At 40.8% G+C, this 6,291-nt stretch overlaps 1 pseudogene; it reads left to right on the top strand.

Moving 5' to 3' along the window:
• The first annotated feature begins 500 nt into the window (after positions 1–500).
• LOC119310688 overlaps positions 501–6,291 on the top strand; it is a 42,909-nt pseudogene continuing 37,118 nt past the window's right edge.

Genomic DNA, 6,291 nt, shown 5'->3' with positions numbered 1-6,291 from the left:
ATCTCCTCCTCATCTGCTCCAATTATCAAGAGATCAGCAACATAGATGCCCACTAGGAGACGATCCTTGCCTTTACCTTGTGCTCCTCTCCCTTTTTGATGTAACCCGATGGTTGCTTCACATATACTTCTTCTTTCAACTCCCCGTTCAAAAAAGCAGATTTTACATCCATGTGATGTAGCCTCCAAGATTCCTGAGCCGCGAGAGCTATAACTAGCCTCACTGATTCCATCCTTGTGACTGGAGCGAACACTTCCTCGAAGTCTACACCTTGCTCTTGCACGTATCCTTTGGCTACGAGCCTTGCCTTCTGCTTCACCAAGTTTCCTTCGGCATCTTTCTTGACTTTGTACACCCACTTGAGCCCTATGATTTTATGGTCGTTGGGTGGATCCACGAGCTCCCATGTTTTGTTGTCTTGGATCGAACCCAACTCCTCGTCCATAGCACGACGCCAACACTCTTCCATATTTGCATCTTCAAAATTTTCCGGTTCCTCGATGTGCAAACTTGACTGCGATTTGCAACAAGTTCTGAAAACAGAACTTGCTAAAAGAAGATACTTGATTGTTCTGGATGATCTCTGGGAAGAAGATGGAAATAATCTTGAAAGCTTGAAGGAGATGTTACAGCATGGCCGCAAGGGTAGTCGTCTTATAGTAACTACCCGAAACCTACGCGTAGTGCAACAATTGCGCACGGGTTTTCTTGCAAATCAAAGGAAAATTTGCCCAGTTCCTGAGTCTGACATAATTGATTTGGGTGTTTTAGAACCTAGTGACTGTTGGGAATTAATAAAGCAAAGGGCATTTGGGCCTGATGATGACCTCAATGGCTTGGAAGAAATCGGAAAGCAGATTGCAGGCAAGTGTGGGGGTTTACCACTCGTGGCAAATGCTCTTGGGCAAGTAATGTCAGAGCTAAGGACCGCAGGAGCATGGGAAAATATAAGAGACACCAAGGTTGATTTGGGTTTAAGAGATCAGAAATAAACACTAGAGAGGCTACTGCTGAGCTATTACCACATGAAACCAGAATTCAAAATGTGTTTCACGTACTTGGCAGTCTTCCCCAAGGGCTTCGTCATGCACAGAAATCGTCTAATCCAGCAATGGAGTGCACTTGGATACATTACATTAATTCAAGGCACGATGGTCAAAGGTGCATCAGTTACTTTTTAGGGATGTCCTTTCTTCGGATTCCACGAACTGCTTCGGTTAGTATCTAGACACCATTTCTCTTTGATGGCTGTTTTTTATTATTATACTAGATTTGCTTTTAACTTTACTGACAATAACACACTTTCTTGCTTAATACATCCATTTCTAAATTAACACTTATTTTTAGTTCTGATTATTTCAGTTTTGTTATCTACTAGGTCTGTTGTTTTGTTTATGTTGGGTTGAGAATAGTTCTTGTCCCCAGTCCCTGGATTTAATACCCAGATTATGTGCCACAAAATTAAAATCTAGAAGTTCAATCAATTTATTAATAAAAAATATTTTTTATTCATTTTACATCAGAGATAGTTTTCTCGTGTGTGGCATTTCTTTTGCAACCTGCCCCTTTCAGTAATTTCAGAATATAGGCTCTCGAACTCTAGCTCGACTTAGTAGAGTAGTAAACCACAAGATATCATATACCAGAGCTACCAACTTAACATTACAAAACAACGGTTTCACAGGAACAAACCTAGATCGAGTTAGAAGTTCATGCACTAATTATGGAAGCAAAGAAAAATCATAGATAAATCACATTCGTTAGCTTGAGTGTGAAGATGAGAATGAGTTCCTGCACTTCGCACATGGCCCTTCTAGGCTTTCCGCTAGGCAGCCCACATCACTACTGTGCCTCTGCTATAAGCACCTTGGATCATGGTTTTGGTTACCAAGTGGTAGATTCAGTTATCGCCAAGAAACGGGTTTTCCAGCACACCTCGGTAAGTGGGTTTACCCGGAAAAAACTTGAATTTTTTTAATCCCTCGGAAATAAATATTTGTTGAACCTTGGAGCAGAGGCCAGTAAGAGAACTTACCTCCCAATGAGCTAGGTTTCACCATAAGTAAGTTTGTTGGTTCACTCTACTTTCCTGATTTAAACAAAATTTAAAGTCAAAACCCATTCAATTTTTTTCGTGCGGTAACCGTTCGATATATTCGGGTAACTATGGTAATCGCAGATCCCGACACCCCTTTGTAAATTTAAGTAATTCGGTATCCAAAATCTTGACCTGGATCTCTTTGGAAAAACTCAAGAGTACATTCACACCTAAATTTTCCTCATTTGTTTGCAAAAAAGCGATTTGGGAGATGAGCGACGGGGTGCTCTTAATACGGCCCATTGGTTTTCTCCGAGTTCGGTGAAATTGATGCATGGCTTGTATTGTTGACGTACTGTAGGATTTTCTTTTAAAAAAATATTGTTCTAAGTTAGATTACCCTCACGAGACCGCTGACGCGACCATGTGCATCCTCAATGCATCTCTCACTTGTCAACCATCTATCGTGTTATTTTTAATGCATTAGCACGCATATCGTTGAAATTAGCATTGACATGTGGACATTATTCTTATGGTTTGCCGTTATTTAAAAATAGACCTGAAGACAAAATGATACTGGGCAAACCATAGGGGTGTCCTGATATTCACAATTGACGCTGGAAATCAAAGAGGGTAAACACAAAGATAGATCAGATCCCACATCCAACTACACATCTCATACCTAAAGTCACGTAGATCCAACAACATCCAAAGGAAAGGGTAAACAGAGGGGATAGTTCATCTACAAGATGGAGACTTAAATTGTATTCCAAGAGGAATCTTCTCTGCAAGAGGTCTTGCTACTCCTTAGTGTCTTTGCCATAAGAGGAGGCCTTGAATCCCACTCCGGGAGATCCCCTTGGGAAGGTGGATTGAGCAAAACTCTCTCAAGTTATTCTATAAATCCTTTGCTAGCCATAGATCTGCCTCCCGAGTCCCTAGCCTGCCTCCTGTTAAGGAATATTAGTATTGGTCTAGGACTCCTTATTATGCTATGTCTATTTCCTTGTACCCCAAGTCTTGTGCAATAGAGACAATTTGCATCCATAACACATCCCACACCTCATCTGCACCCGAGGGTCATCGAGGATTCATCGCGGATGGTGGAGATGGTTCTTATTCGTTTATGTGGTTCATGTGCATCTAGCCCGGATAGGAGTCCACCCATGGGCCAAGTAATAAACAGGTAGCACCGTTCAAAATTATTGTACTCCCCCCACCTCTATTTATATGGTATCAATGTATTCTGAGATCAACTTTGGCCATCAATATGACCAATAAAACGTGCATTATATAACAGAAAAAATAGCATATAATTCAGTTCATAAGAAAAAATTGTTTCCAACCGTATACTTTCTATGACATGTGACTCATATATTTTTGGTAAAATTGATGGTTAAAATCTAATCGTAGAATACGAGGATGGCATGTTAAATTGAAATTGGGGGAACATTCTAGTTTGTCGGATCCCAAGTTATGAGCACCACCTCTTGAAGAAGAGGTAGCTTCCATTTTCTTCACCCAGAGCTGTGCAAACGTGCGACCCACCATCACCTTTGGGGCAGGGCGACCGCTGCCGTGGATACGCCACCGGTAGTGGTAGTGGCGGCCCACCATCCTGTTGGACATGGGTGGGCTTCTGGTGATTAGAGTTAGGCACCCTGGTTCCGCTCATGGAGTGGCACGGGAGCAGTTCCTTTAGTAAGCACTTATCTTATTGTTAGTAAGCAAGTTATGTATCACTAGTAGAAAACATGGCATTTGTCCCGGTTCGTAAGGGCCTTTAGTCTAAAGGGTTGTTACTAATGCCTCCATCCTTTAGTCCAGGTTCTAACACGAACCGGGACAGATGGGCCTCCACGTGGCCACTGCGAACAGTCCAGGCAAGGGGGCCTTTGGTCCCGGTTGGTGACATGAACCGGGACCAAAAGGCTTCCACGTGTCAGCAGCTGAGGTTTTTCTTTAAAAAAAAGTGGCTGGTTTAGGGGTTTTGGGGGTTAATTTTAGGTTGTTATTAGAGAGAAGTGTCCTCTCTTATATCTTCGTCCTTGGTTTACCAACGCAACTGCTATGTTCATTTCACCCGCTGATATATAATAACTCATGCATGCTCGCATCATACATCATCATATATAATAACAAGTCCTACTAATCATTCATCATCATACAACTTCTACTCGTTATTAATAACAAGTCATACGATCATCATCCTCATAGTCATCGAGCCCAAACCTACATAATTGTTCTTAGCACATTATCATCAGTATCAGGTAGGACCTAAACACCCTTAAGGTAAAATAGCATAAAACAATATAGACCCTGACTCTCCATTATGAAGAATGAAGATCATCCTGTCTCCAATTCTTGCGCTTCGCCTCCTTTTGCTTGCAAGAAGCTCCTTACGACTGTCCATACATTTTTTCCATTCTTTGATTGTCATGTCTCCAGTTCTTTTAGAAATCCGGTATGGACAGTTGAGATTCGTAGGACGACCTGGTTGTATGTTCAAAACATCAAGGCGGCTGTGCGTATACATCAGATGAGGCACACAATTATTCGGGATTATCTGTTGAAAAACATAGTAATAACTTCGTAGTTAGCAATGATGTACTAGTTTTAGAAGTATTTAAAAAGATGCAGGGATGTCGTAATAGTAAAGAATCTTACCAGGGTATCTCCATGGTAGTTACCGTAGTTCAACACGTGCACTAGTGGCACGTATTGACCATAATGTTGAGGAGTTCGATTGTAGACATTGTAATTCTCAAGATCAGTACAAAATGCGATCAGATGATTTTCGGAGCCATCGGTGTAGTGGGTTTTGTCTACCATTTTCCGCACATTCTTTGAAGAATGAAAATAAGCTGTCAATGGAAACAAGCTGTCAACTATTTTGAAATAAACAATATAAATTACTTAATAACTATGTTAAGCTCACGTGGGAGAAGAATTGGAGGTGTATCCATAAGGACCCAAATGCCCATATTGTCTTTCTGGATTGTAGGATCACCAAGATCCATGGTGACAAGCATACCCTCATCAAAACCATACATCTTGCAAAGTGCTTCCCAATTTTTGCAACCAAAATGGGTTACACTTTCAGCATTGTACATCTTTACTTGAAAATCCACACCATGATGGGTCCTTAGAAGAATTTTTTTGGTTTCCATACTTTCATGGTCTTCAAAACCCATCTTCTCCAAGACATAGCGTCTTGCATAGCATGGGATAAGCTAGTCGAATTGGAAAGATGAAAAATACATGTTAAAATAGTTGAAGTCGTGCTTAATTACGAAAAAAACTATTGTCATCGTTGTGTACCGTATGAACATCGAAGGTCTCCTCGAGCTTAATGCTGAAGCGCCGATCTTCGTCCACCTCAATGAACCTGTCGCACATACCTCGGTCGTCGTGGCACTAGTCGCACTCCCCCGGGCGGTTTTCCTCGTCCGAGTACGACATTTCCGGCCTAAGTTCATAATTCAAATATTAAACTTGTACAATTAAATATATGTACTAAAAAATCTAAATTAGATCATTATTATTAATCACGGGTTGACTATCGGTGATGGTACGTAACTCCTCCTTTCATTTCCAAGTGCATTATTATTACACCAAATTGTCTAGCACACGGGAATGAAGGAGAAGCTACCCCCACGACAGCGTGGATGATGGAGGGGGCTCCTAGATTTCTGCATAGAGTGATCTTCAATTTTAGCATTCAAAGTAGGAGTATTTTTCCAATATGAGCATTCAATAAGCAAAACCAAATCTTAAAATAAAGTAGTATTAAAATTAGCATGCATTCAATTATAACCAAAAGTAACTCATCTTTTGTGTCCGTACATCGTCGAATACTTCTCGAATACTATCATACATGTAGCATCGCTAATTAATACAGCTAGAACCATAGCACCGAAGGGTATCGTCGCGGGCGGTGGACACCCAAAGATAAGGAACGATCACCAAAAAAAGCTATTAACATAAAAAAAATATAACAAAATATGAACAAATTACACAATATGAAAATAAATCTATGAACTACACATCTAAATTACTACACATCTAACAAAAAAATCTATGAACTACAAAAAAATCTAACTCAATTAAGTACACATCTAAATTATACTACACATCTAAATTAACTACAACATCAAATAATTAAATTAGCAAAAAAAAATCTAACAAAATCGGGACGGGGCGGGGCGGGGCGGCGACGTACGGCGTCGGGGCTAGGCGGCGACGGCGCGGGG

Source organism: Triticum dicoccoides, chromosome 5B (assembly GCF_002162155.2).
Source record: "Triticum dicoccoides isolate Atlit2015 ecotype Zavitan chromosome 5B, WEW_v2.0, whole genome shotgun sequence".
NCBI lineage: Eukaryota > Viridiplantae > Streptophyta > Magnoliopsida > Poales > Poaceae > Triticum > Triticum dicoccoides.
This window is presented reverse-complemented; position numbering and strand designations above follow the sequence as displayed.